Below are 14,097 nucleotides of genomic sequence, written 5' to 3' on the forward strand. Positions count from 1 at the left end.
AAGACCGGTGTTCAACGAGGAGAAGGCGAGGGTCGTCGCTTGTCGGGAGGATTAAGAGGGAGGGATTGGCGTGAAAACAAGCGCCGTGCGTGGATCAAGGTGAGGCATCGGTGACTGACGTGGACACCCGGAATGACAATCAGCGGAAGAAGGTGCAAAGCTCTGCCACCCGGCCATGCCCAGATGACTTTCTCATCCTGTTTTTTTTTTTGTGTCAGGACAGTTCGTGTCGGGTCACGACCTCTCAACTTTGACTAGAGAAGAACTTTTACCATCGTAGTCCGGTAGATGTCAGCCCCTCTTCCTCTGGGTGTAATTAAACACTAAGTGTTGTTTCTGGACAAATACTGCTCCTTTAGACGGGGATACCACCCACACTCACGCTTGCTGAACTCTACAATGACATAAGGGGATGACTGAATGACTCGCAGCACCCTGGGTGGCTGTTTCCATAGCAACCACTCCCTTTGAATCTTGTCCTACACAACCTCTCACCTGCTGTCGTCGTTCTGATTGGCTGCTCAGTCATATAGCGAAGCCCTGAGAGGGATTCAACAATGACGAAAATCTTTTTCTCGAGAGGCAGATGGGTGATGAATGATATGGCTCGGACACTTTGACAGACAAGTACATTGTGGCAGATATTACCATGGCCATCCTGAACTATCACTCCCAAATGTCAAGTAAGATTAAAATTAGCCGCCCATATGTCTGTCCAACCTATTAAAGAAAGATCAGGAGACAGTGAAAAGGATTGGTAGAAAGAAAGTATGAAAAAAAAGGAAAAAGTGGAGAGACAGAAAGAAAAACCGAGACACAGAAAAGGAGGTGGGTTTACCTTTACCTTATCAGAAACTCGGGTTTAGACAAAAACTTAGCTAGCTCCAGCAAAACTCGCTGAACGCCCACGTGACAAGACACGTTGGGACTTGCTACACGGCAGTCATACAGACAGCAACATGGAGATGTCGGGATGTTACCTTGGAGGAAAGCAAGACCAATTTTATGAACATGTCTACTGCTGATCAACAATCACCTACTTTTATCACCTTGATAAGTCGACCTAAGCTCATCCCGTGGACCTATGTTCGCTATTAGCACCCTCCTCCTCTCTAGGACCAGCTTGGCTGAGACATTTTATTAACGAAGTCTTGTCTGTACCGAGGAGCATGCGCTCTGCCACATCTGTCAAATGATTGTTTTTGTTTTCTAAAAAAGACACTGTGTAGGAGAAAATAACCCATCAACAGACCAGGCTTTATTGCTTCTGTGGCACCCCAAAGAAAATAAAATGCCTTTGTTATCATAGTAATATTTTCGGGGGGAGTACAGATGTCTGCAAGACACTTGCCTAAAACGACGATAAAGACCGGGAAGAAAAGCTCCCGCACCGCATCTTCACGCGCCACGTGCTGAGTGGCCAGAAAGATGAAAAGGATGATAAGACAATAGACAGCCAGCAGCCAGATAGCGCCTGAACCCTGCTCAGCAGTCGCCTGTGTTTTATGTTGTGTTACAGAGCTGGTAAACACGGAGTTAGATATTTCTCTTCTCGATCAGCGTCTCGATCAGTTACCGGGTATCACCCGCCTCGCACGTGGAGATTAACTAACAGGATGTTGGCGCGGTGACACCTTTATTCAGGATCAGTGTCATGTGACCGCTGCCTGACCTAGCTCACTGCGCATACAGAGAGAGAGAAGGTGGGGACTGGTGGTTCAATAATGATAATAAGAACTCGGAAAAAGCTTTTCCCTAAACTTGTTATGCTGCATCGTGTGTGCACAGTAGCATAAGTGGCTTGCACTCCACTTTCACACATTTCACATTAACATACGGGCTGTGGCTATCTGGGATAGCTTTGAGACTGAAGCATCCGTACCACGAGCTGTAGCCACTTCGATACCCGTGTGGATGCAGCGCTCTCCTCCCTGTGACCGGGCCCTTAGCTGGGTAGCGGGTATCTGAGCAAGTGTAACGGGTGGGTCAGCCACTTGTGATGACCTGCTGCATTGTTTCTCTTCGGTGACGTGCGCCGTCGATAATGAGCTCACGTGACCATGTCTTTAAATTATTTGGAGAGGGCATTTTATTTCAGACACTGTAAATTAATAGACAAGCTTCCAGACTTTTCTGCTCAAGTGGACGACTGGCAATTCTGGCTGCGCCTTGCTAATGGCACTTCCAATATCTGCAATGTTTTATTTTACGGTTAACTACATGAGATTTGCAACATTATTCATGTTACGAATGTATATGTTTTTAACGAATAAACCACGTTCGTCTCGGTTACAGTTGGTTACATCTGCAGGTGCATGTGGTTGGCTTGTTCAAACTTTTGTTTCTAGCTTTCTCATTGGTGGTTTGTTCCCACAACGATGAACAATAGGTTACAGTGAGTTCAGCCAGGCTGTAAGAGCACAAGAGCACATACAACATACCCTTACCCCACTAAACCCTAACTTTAACCATGGTCACGTGCACATCACTCTACGTCACGTAATCGGAACTAACATGGCTCCAGTCCTGTTGGCAGCAGACGCTGTCCGTGAGGCGCGAGGCCCTGGAGAAGCCAGCTGCAAAGGATGTTGTTGTAAGATGTCAAAATAGATTCCCCTTGCAAATATGAAAATCAGAGCATTCTTGAGATACCTGAAGTGTATCTATTTGTGTCACTAAATTACCCACATTACCTTGTTAACCCGCCGGCAAACCACATTTGCGCGGAAGATGCAAGAGCCGGAAATAGCAGCAGGCAGACATCTTGGGTGTCGGGTAGTCGCTGGATATTTAGCAGGTTCCCTAATGTGTCTTAAGGTGTCTTTTTCCGCAAACTGGTTAAAAAGACAAGTAAAGCAGAAGGGATTCTTGTGTCAATAGAAGACACCCACTTCCATGGCTCTAAAGTGAAAGTCATCAAGCAAAACCTTGGCAGTTGATCCTGGAAGATGCCCTGGAGGATGACTTGTCTGCGTGGGTGTCTGCCAAACTGGTACTGATGAACTAAAATATATTGATGGTCATGTTCTCTATTGATCTCCATGGTTTTTTTGTTTTTTTTTGTCCCTGGACATTATTAGCATGTGACTAATGTGTGAATAGCAAAGAGCCGGAAGGGGTTTCAGCCCTGAGCAGTCCGCAGATGACGGGCATTTTCCGACCGGAAGCACAGCAAAGTCAAATATTTAGACATAGAAAAACAACTGTCAGCAGGAGTGTAATCAGCCAGCAGCATGCAAAACTCGCAGGTCCACAAATTAAGCGTCTTTCACACTGAAGAACCATCTGCTCGCGACATCGTCACGTGCTTGCCGAGCGGGGGCGTGATTGCACGCGCACCTTATTGATCACCTGTGGACGTCATCACCTGAGGCTTTCATCTACGGCGATGGCGATTTTTGTCTGTTAATCACGACACAATCTGCTAAGGCGACAGGTAAATTATATGTATTGTCTTTGTCTTGCATGGGAATAGTTGCGAATGCTTGATGATCAGCGAAACACAACACAACTTTATAAAAATATTGTAAGCTATTAAACAAAGTCTTTGTAGGACTATCAAATGAATAGTGATTTAATTTTTTTTCTTAAAATAATCCAAGTATCGCCATTCTGGGTAAAAAAAAAAAAGAAATAATGCCCCTGAAAAATTAGAAGATTTTCGCATGTAGCCAAACCCACGCACGCACACACACAGAGCTATTAAAGGTAAGAAAAATATAACAAGAGAAATAGAAAGAAAAAATTAAGAAGGAAAGATTAGTTACAAAGGGCTGTGTTTGAATATCTTCTGAAATTAGTTGAAGGAAAAACGATTGATAAACGTGTTGAGGGTATTATTATCTATATAATAATTCGCTTTCTTAACATTCTTGACTAGAGACATTTGCCTAAACACAATCACACATGATGTGTGTGTGTGTGTGTGATATTTAATAAATAGCACATTGGATACATTTTCGCATATGTCAGTGTGTGTTTTAGTTATTGAGAGATATGTAGAAAAATATAAGAATCAAGTAAAAGGTTAGCTGGTTTTAGTTAAGCAATAAAGAAATACCCTGTATAAGGTGATCCATCCTCCACATCACCTAAATCATCCCTGCATTAGTTTTAGACCATCATATGTTGAAGACAGCTAAAACTTCCAGAGACTAAATCATACAACCAAATGGAATCTTTCCATTAGAAGGATTGAATGACCCAGGCATCCAAATGAAAGCCGAATCACGTTTAACCTTAGTTTTGTCTTCAAGAGACGAAAGTAACACAAAGAACAAGATCATGAAAGAAAAGAAAGACAAGAATTAGAGATGATTTACTTCAGGAAAACGACAGCCTTTCAGAATTCTGCAAAAACAAGCTGATTAATGTGCAGGCGAAGAAAACTATTTCCAGAGTAATCCTCACAAAAAGATGTCTAGGCATGAGTCTGGTGGGCGGTGTTGAGAGGAACAGGCATGGTGAGAGTATGGAGGACAAACACAAGATGCTTGTGTGGCGAGGGAAGCTGGAGGGTCGTGAGGGACGGACCTGCCACACAGCTCGTGCTCACTGTGAGGGCGAAATGCCGGCACCACACGGCACAGAAATCTCTCCAACATGGACGAGAAAGCAGTTTTTCCTCTAATAGTCTGAAATTCTTCTTTACTTTTATGATCATGTTTCTAAAAAAAAATGGAGAGATCTTTCACAAACAACAATCATCAGCAACTGTCTAGCCTCTCTTGAAAAAAAGCATTTCTTGCTTCTCAGTAACTTTTAATCTGAACAGTTCTCCCGGATAAATGTGCGGACATCAAACTGACACAAATAACAATAAAAATCCCCCACAAAGACGAATTCAGGAAGGAGAGGCGTACTTGCCAGCTTACTGTCTACAGGTAATAATGCTCAGTTTACTGTGGTGTGCAGGTAATAAAGTCTGTTGTCTACAAGTAATAATGGTCAGTCTGCTGTGTACAGGTAATCATGGCCAGTCTACTGCGGACATAATAATATGTTGGTTTAAACTTGATAGCTTTGTTGGGAAGCAGTTACTACTTTGTCATAAGAATAAAGCCTCCTTTAACTTTTCCATCAATGATGTAGAAAGTAAAAAAGTATAAAAAGAGAAAGAACCAAACCAAGAAAGAATAGGTTGAGGTGACTTGGGACATTCGAATAAAAGTCACATTGTCAGTGAATAGGAACATCTGACAAAAGTATGTGTGGAACTTTATAATCAGGAGCAGCTGTTGATTGTTTGGAGACATCTGGCGATAAACAGGCATTCGCCGAACATCTTTTTCTTTGCCACAATACTTTCTTTTATACAAAGCAGTGGATCATTCTCAGTCAGGTTTCAACAATATCACCAGGATGAGAATTCATGGTAAACTAGAAACACTTTGAAGTAGGGAGATGGATTGACTACCTGAGAGTGTACAACTGTTTAGTACACCATGCATAAACTGTCAGTAGTCTGTTGCTTATCTTCATAATAACAATAAACATTTCACGGAAGAACAGAATCTTTATGTCAGAATGCTGAAGTGCCAGGCCACTATAATACATAGGTCACAATCAAAAAAAAAAAAAAAAGAACAAAACAAAGAAAGAAAAAAGAATAAAACAGCCATAAGTCAAGAAACTGGCACATAAGCTGTAATATAAATATAATATTGCTTTTACAATAATTATTCAAATAATTGATCCGACCAACATGACATGGGAGAACTGCATTGTTTAAAAATACATAAAGCTAAAAGCGTTTTCATCCAAATGTCTGAGCATGTTTGGTTTACATGGCTTCATGTCGATCTGAACCTGCTGAACCTCAAAGGCTTATTGTATTCTCATTCATTTTAGAGGTGCGCAGAATAAAAATACCCTTTGGCAGCTGACTTGTCACTAAAAGGACGGAAACAGAAAAAATTAAATATTGTGAATACATTTGCTGATGTGTTTTTGATTAGCAGCACAACAGCCGCGTGTGGGTTACAACTGTAAAGCCTCACCTGGTGGTAAAGTGGGGAGAATCATATCTGTATAAGACCCTCTAGCCTTTAAAATAACCTTTTTCTCATTCAATAAGTACCATATTCAACATTACATTTACTACTATATACCCCAGATTTATCATTCCAAGAAACATTCATTTCAGTATAGAAGGAGAAACAGAGGTAGAGGTGGAGGCAGGAAGAAAAGATGTGGACAATGAGTGATGGGAAGATAGAAGTAGTGAGGACATTCCAGCTTCCACTATTTGTGTTTACTATAATCACTAAATGTATTGTTTTCACAGTAAAATCCTCAGAAAACCCTGTACAGAAGGTATATTCCATTACAGTTAAAGGAACAAATATAAAAGGATTAATTCTTAGTATCCATTAGAGTGAACAACTAAATTATATAACTGTGCATTAACCAGCATAACACCTTCATATAACAATTATGCAGTGCGAGAAAGTATTCAGACAATCTAACACAGATATCAGAAGCTTATACAGAAGAATATTGTTTGGGCCTATGCTTGGCCAGTTTTCTCATAGTCTAATCCCAGTAGGGAAAGATATTGGTAAGTGAAACATTAGAAAAAATAAGATAAAATCAAGGACAAGTAAAGTGTTATAATGACCCTGATATCTAAAATTATTAGATTTTTCGATGTCCAAAACTCTTTACAAACATGTTGAGATAAGGAGAAAGTTATTAGATTATGTAACATGAACATAAGTGGAGCTGGGATGGTCAGTGCTGGAAGATAAACAGCAAAGAGGATATAACAGAGTTATTAGAGCCAAGAATAGAAACAAACAACCCACACATAACGGTAAACAAAATGTCTTCACTCACCCGCACAGACAATTGCACACTTGTAAACCATTTAGTAGGGTTCTCGCCGCTCTCCTGCACAAATCATCTGTCTCTCGGACACCGTCGAAGGTTAATTATAAATAATCCGTTGTAAAGTATTTGGAAGTCACTTATTCTGTCATGGATGTTGAAAAGTCGTGTGACTCTTAACCCTTGCTGTTTGTGGACAGGGGGTCGTATAAAAATGTCGCACACACCATTTCAAGGGAGACATATAGTCTTGTAATAACAACCTGACTCTTACACACTATACACATGCATACACATTATACACGACTAAATTACTGACATTTGAAAGCCTCATCTTCCTCATTATCATCTTTAGAGACCCACTCGCCTTCACTTGTGTCACGTGACTGCCAGCTCTGCCTTGTGGAACTTTTGAGACCGCCCTAGTAGAGGTCGCGCCTCGAGCATCTTGAGTTTTAGTTGTTTTGTGTCTGGCTCGTGCATCCCGCACTGTTCTTGCAGTACTCTGCTTCTGAAATCTGCTACATCTCTCAGTCAGTTCAGGCTGGTGGTTCTGTTTCTTTTTATGAAATTCTGGGATGGCTTGTCGTTGAGATGAGAGGGAGTCTTGATGTGTTTAATAATTCCTGACTTTTTACAAAAATGTTGGCCATGTTGGTCCAGCACTGCTCTACTGTTTCTGGAGGACGGGACCTTTGAAGGAAAAGGTGGTTGTCTTTGGATGAGGTCTTCCACGATGACCACAGACAGGTCTCTGTCCTGGCTGTCTTCAATTTTTTGTGTTTATAATTAATTTCTTCCTCGCTTGTCTTTCTGGACACAAAGCGGACGATGATCGCTCCTGGGTGGTTGTGGTGTCGTCTGCTCCCTGTAGTCGATGGACAGGACCTAAGTCTTTGTTTTAAATGTGTTTTACTTGCAGTATGTCGCGGAATAGTTTAAAAAAACATTTTTTGTGCCTGTCTAGGAGTCTCACCTTCTGGTTCCGCGATGAAATAGATGGTCAGTTAATAATTTCTTGACTATTGCTCATTATATAACGATATCGTTGTTTTTGTTTTCTGCCTTCTGCACTATAATGTTAGCTACTTCCATGTCATCTCGTGCTGCCTCCTGTTGTTTTCTCAGTTCTGTCATTTCACCTTTCTGTCTGTCAACTTCTTGTTGCAGCAAGAGAGTTGTAATTCCATTCTTTCTACTGTTGCAGAGAATTTGTCCATTTTTGTTCCATTGCTGTCTAGCTTTGCTAGAATACTTTTTTTCAGCAGGTGTCGTCAAGATGTCTTGGGAAGCAGATGACAGGAGCAGCGGTTGGTTGGTTTGTGATGTCTGTCATGTCCGAGGTGGTGTTAACTGTAGTTACCGAAGAAAAATGATTCGTAACCGTAGTCGGCTGGGTTTCTTTTTTACTTTTCATTGCCTTTTTCTTCTCTAGCAATTTTTCTTTTGAAGGTTCTGTGATGCTGTCTCCATGAGCAGACGAGGATGTGTTGTCAACCTTAACGCTTTGTCGTGACCTTTGTGCACCTGTGAAGTTCAGTTGTCGGTCTCAGTGAACGTTTTCCCCACTTAACTTTTTACACAATGAATGTTCCAATGATCAAAATTTTTACTCGAAAAATATATACATATATCTGGATTTGGCTTGGAAGGCGAGTACTGTGAACTCTGGCATTACTTCATAATCCTCTAGCAGCCGCTAATCTGGTGACTTTACAATAAAGATCCGAATAACAGCAACTTAGTCTACAACCGAGAGATACATAGCCTATAACATAACACCCTTCTCTGCATTTTGCAATGATGACAATCTTGTCTATAAAATAACAACATAATTAAATAAAACTTGTACTGCCCTCTAAATCTCACAAAATACAACATAAAGATTATTACATTGATGGCCGCCAAATGACTCGCCCACTTCATGTTATATCTCATCTTATCTTTACAGGTCTCAAAAACATCTGGTTGTAAAATATCTCATTTCAGCCTCCAACGAAATCCCAGCTCTCATCCATTAAAACGTGAGTAAAATGAGCAACATTTGAATGACTACGTGCCGAAAACGTCCGAGTGACGTAGCCCTGACAATTAACTGAGTGACGCAATATAAAAACCAAACGACTGACAAAGAAATAATTAGTGACGTAGAACTGACAACACATGAGTGACATAGTACTGACACTTGCTGAAAATGTCGAAAAGCTAGCGAGGCCTCCACTGCACACAGGTGGTGGAGGGGGTCCGAGACGTCACTAGTCACGTGGCCAAGTCGAGCAGCTATCAGTGTAATCACCGTAATCTGTAATTAAAGTTAGCACCAACAGAGACAAACGCAAACTATGCAAGTGCAGGGGAATTCCGCTGATAAAATATCGGACTTTAGAAAGAACTTGAAACTGAAGTCAGCCACAACCGGAAGTAAACGAGAACTTAATCATTTCTGCAAGCAGTCACGTTACTGTTGAATATCGCCGAGAGCTCCCACCAGCCTGTGTTATCATTCAATTCATCATTCAGTTATCGGGGCCCCCAGTGTGAAATTTCGTAGATTGCCTGCAATCCTTGTTAATGGAAGCGTTATCCTGCGTCTAAGAGGATGAATTCGCATCTCCTCGTCGCCTCGCAGCGCCACCTGCCGTGTGTCAGAGATTCAACTTCACAGACGGTTGCGAGGGTCTCGACAGACTTCATAATTGGTAAAAGAATCTATAGATATTGCGTGTGATTGGTAAAAATACCTGGACATTACTCAGGATAAGTGAAATATCGAGATATTAAATGTGATTGAACTCTGGACACCAGGCAACAGTCGGATCGCAGGAAATTTCCAGGCGGATGGAACCATCGCCAACTGCCATAAATCACAGACATACTTTGTGAGATTATAAACGAGGGAAGCAAACCCAGACACTCAATCTTAAGATGTTCCACATTCTTAAAAGGAGAAGGGATCGGTTGCTTGTTGCACCTGAGCAACGTTTTGGTGACGTAGGCTTCGTTAACTGTTTGTTGCTAAAGGAAACACGGGAAGAATTTATCACTGGAGGAGGAATCACATTTTCCAAGAGTTTCCCTTGAAACGACTGCTTGCCAGTTGATGTCACGCGCCAACTAAAAGTTGTTGCTTGTATTCAAAGACAAACCAGGTGATGGCAATGTTCATCTTTGTTTTTCAGAGTTTGGTATTCCCGGTCTGTCCAGCTTCATTCGTCTATACACATCCCCCCAATTACTATCACAATATTTATTAAAAAATTAAAAATTGCAAGTGTCATGCAAAGGATTTATCCACAACTTTGTTGGATTATTTGTTTGGGTCTGATGCCTTAGAAACAATTGAGAGAAACAGAGGCGAGGTGTAAGCACTGGCGAGGGTAATGTGTCGAGAAGTTTTGTTGGCAGTCGTCAGGAGGCGGTTCGAACCTAACAGCAACCCTTGAATAAAAGAGAGAGGCCCCCCAGCGGAGATGTTGTCGTTTCACCTGCGAGGCTGTGAGATGAAACACATCGAGGACCTGGGCTTCTCCTCCAAGTACGTGAACTCGCGAGAATGCCTCCAGCCCGCGATAAGTTTTTACGAACGGGAGGAGAAGCAAGGTGAGTGCGATGTCGGTAGAGCTGACAGGTGAGCACCGTGCTCTCTCAGTTCACTGTATGGTGTCAAGATTTTCTTTCTGTTTTTGTTAAGCTCGACTGTTAGCAGGGAGGTAGCATCTGTGTGTCACTGAGGACTACGTTTATCACGTGTGAGGGTCTGTAGTCATCGTTGATGTGTGATGAGGATGCTAAAGACTGCTGACACCATACACCTGGATTAATCTGCAGATTTATAGCATCATCTACATATAGGTAAATAGCAGCAGGTCAAGGTATTTATCAACAGCAGTTGTAACCTCGGTCCTGGTCATCTTTCAAAGTGTTTCATTTCTGAGTGATTGAGTGACTGGTCTGAAGTTGTTGGGTTCACTGGGTCAAGTGAGTTTTGATGAGTCACCAGTGACACATGATGAGCTCGTGCAGTCACCTGATCGATGTGTGTGCAAGGTGAGGAGCTGATGTGATGTGGTGTACAAATGATGTCTTCAGGCTCTGGATGGAAAGAGTTTTATACGACCTTTATACTTATCAACACCTGTACAAACGGATCACTAATCGCTTACAACGGTTCAAAATTACAAACGCTGTCTTGTGGAAGACTTGTTAACGGTTATTGTAAGTGTATGCAAATGACAATGATCACCTGACTTCATCCGCTGTTTGTTGTTTTTGACTGTCTCAAGTCCACGTGAAGCTAATTGAGCAACAGCGAGCGCAACACCTTGCTCGACACTAACGGTAATTCTACCCGGCAAGCCCTTTGGGCTTTCAAACACCGGGTACCATGTTCTCTAACGTGTGAGTGGCAGGCAGTGAGGTATGATGGATGCTGACACCCGAAGTTCGCTTCAGAAGAAAGCAGGGTGACACTGGCATCGATCTCTGCATCTCAACCTTTGTGGCCGCGGACAGACCGGAGTCGGTGTTCGTGGACTCAAGGAAGATCAATGCTCGGCCAAGGTAAAGCTCATCTGAACCTCTCACACGACAAACAACGAGCATGAGGCACCCGACACCCGACACGGGTGTGCAACGGTGTGGTCACGCTTTGCTGGCTTCTGTCACACATTGTGTGGTTTGGGACAAAAGCCTTCCATGTAGTGAATTATCTCAATAGCTGATCACGCCCGAGTGAGTTCAGTAGCTGATCAATCGTCTGATCACACCCCACCACAGGTCTGGGATTCAGCCGGGTGCAGCTGCGGTGTGTGAACACCTGTTAAGAACTAATCAAGCAAGCAGGAACATATGTTGGGCATAACCCGAAACATAAAACAGATAGAAACAGAGAGAGAGAGAAGTGTAACAGAAGTGGCTGGTGGAGAGAAAGACAGGTGTTACATTAGACCGGGGATAATGCCATTATGACAAGATGTAATCACATAATCGCTGTACACTAAATATACGCGGATATAATCATGCACAAGATGTGAACATAGGTCATATCAAGAGTTTGTATATGGTGCACAAAGTGCATGTAGGCAAAGCATTGTCATCTTAAACAACTTTGAGACAAGTCGACATTCACTGGATGATGAGTGACTATCACTAAAATCATTTGTACAACATTTTAATCATCACTAGTCAATGAAGTGCTCACTGAAGTCTTGAGAAGGAGGAAGGGGATAATTACTGAGCGATTTACTGATGTCTAGAATGAGTTCGAACAGGACCCAAGATCCAACCTTTGACATGATTGAAGATAACTCTACAAAGATTGCAGATGACTGTACAAAGATAATGACTTTTTCAACCGATGAAACTTTTTTTTAAGCCAGTGTCTAACACACTAGGTACATTCTAACATTTCCACTTTTTTTCTTTTCTCTGAAAGAGAACGGTTCACGAATAGTATACTCCATTATTCTGAAATCTTTCGTGATCCCTCATTTGTAACACTAGTTGGACTGTGGTTCGAACCAACAATTTAAGTATGTAAACATAATATAGACATAATACAGTCTCATGTGAGTGGACATACAGACAGAAAGACTGCAGATATGAAGTGAAACACACGACTGATATTTTTTGAGATTTGATGATTAGTAGGATTTCTTTAAAAGTCATTCATCTCACAAACGACACACACATAATATATCATCATACATATACATCATGTAGCTTCACTGTCTGCGACTGTGAGAACTTTCTTTTTCCAACGAAACCTAAGGCAAGGCCCTCGCTGTCAAATACTTCGAAGAAAATAAACAGAAAATTCAGAACTGAAACTGCAGTCTGTACTTACCTGTACAAAGCCGCAGGAAATCCTTGAGAGAAAGTACAGGTGAGAGTGTGAGTCAGCTCACAAGCACGAATCACTGTCACAACTTCACTTCATGTTTCAAACTCCCGAGGAACCAGAACCCTCGCTGATTGATCTCGCGCTTAATTACTTGACCGTGAATGTTGCTGTAACCATAGAGACCTTTCTTCGAGCCGAAAACAACAGAGACACCTCTTTCCTCCGCAAGTTGAAATACTTTGAAAGCCCCCGGTGGTGGTGCGGCGAGCGAAGTTGCTGAGGGTGGCGGAGGGGAGGGAGGACTAGGGGGGCGAGGCACTCCATGCAAGTGTAGCGCCACTCGCTCTCTCCTTCTCTCTTTCTCTCTTCACCTCCGTGGTGAGCACGAGTAGGAGCCCTCCCCCCGTAACTCCCCGCTAGTCAAAAGTCGGCAGGAGAGACGGCGCGCGCTGTTTGCGCCCTCTAGCGGCCCACAGTGCTGTTCCTCCCTTGCCGCCAGCCTGCTCACCCTCGCCACCGGGTGGCTGCTCACTCTCCGCTCCCATAGCGCCACCCGCTTTGCTGGGTAGACGACAGACATTGACAGTGCTGTCGTCTAATAACCGGGTGACACTTGTCATCACATCACTTCCTTTGGGATTCAGAGTTTAAAATCCCCATCCTCTCCTAAATATAGAGTGAAAAAATCTCCATTCCGATTCGTGACTGAAAAGAATGTAAATAAAAACAATAAACATGGGTTATGCCACGTTATGTCTGTTTGTTGATATCTTAACCTGTCAGAACAGTTTTAACCGAAGATTAAAACAAGAAAATTGTAATAAATCGGACGATGTCATGAAAAAGAAATTCGTCTGCGAATTCAAGCTGTTGTTCGTGTTGTAACATGAAATTTGTATCAATGAAATCCACCCCTTTTTTTTTTCTTTCTTGGTTTCATCCGGGAACTTTGGGGACAATTACCGACTGTGAGACGCGCCACGTGGCGGTTTGAAAAGAAATGCGAGGATCCGGCCTAGACTGTGGCTGCTTCATTTTTCTACCATTACCCGAATGTTCCCTAATGCCGACCGTCCAGGCGCTCGCTGCCAGGGGGACAAAATCTCTCAGCAAAAGACAGGCTAACCAATGATTTTCAGATTGATGTATTTTATCTCACTTTCACTGCCTGGCTGTACAGCTATGTTCTTTATCTCTCCCGTCAACCCTCAAATGAACAGAGTGAAAAATTAATGTGTGGGGCACGAGTCAGCCTAGGTTCTCCATGTTTTCATTTTCCATTGAAACCTCCTGTAACCCCTCCCCCAACCCTATCTACACCCCACCACACACACACAAACACACACACAAACACACACACCTCTTGCCATGACATACATCGACACACTGAACACATGTCATGTGGCTGTTAAGTCCAGATTCTCACA

The 14,097-nt window shown here is 42.5% G+C and overlaps 1 protein-coding gene across 1 annotated transcript in view; it reads right to left on the minus strand.

Moving 5' to 3' along the window:
- The window catches only part of LOC112554054 (zwei Ig domain protein zig-8-like), a 65,823-nt gene extending 52,624 nt beyond the window's left edge, over positions 1 to 13,199 (minus strand). Inside the window, exon 1 of the mRNA XM_025221636.1 lies at positions 12,674 to 13,199. The gene's annotated coding sequence lies outside the window, so the exon portion shown is untranslated. The remainder of the gene's footprint in view (positions 1 to 12,673) is intronic.
- Positions 13,200 to 14,097: the final 898 nt, after the last annotated feature.

Source organism: Pomacea canaliculata, linkage group LG13 (genome assembly GCF_003073045.1).
Source record: "Pomacea canaliculata isolate SZHN2017 linkage group LG13, ASM307304v1, whole genome shotgun sequence".
NCBI lineage: Eukaryota > Metazoa > Mollusca > Gastropoda > Architaenioglossa > Ampullariidae > Pomacea > Pomacea canaliculata.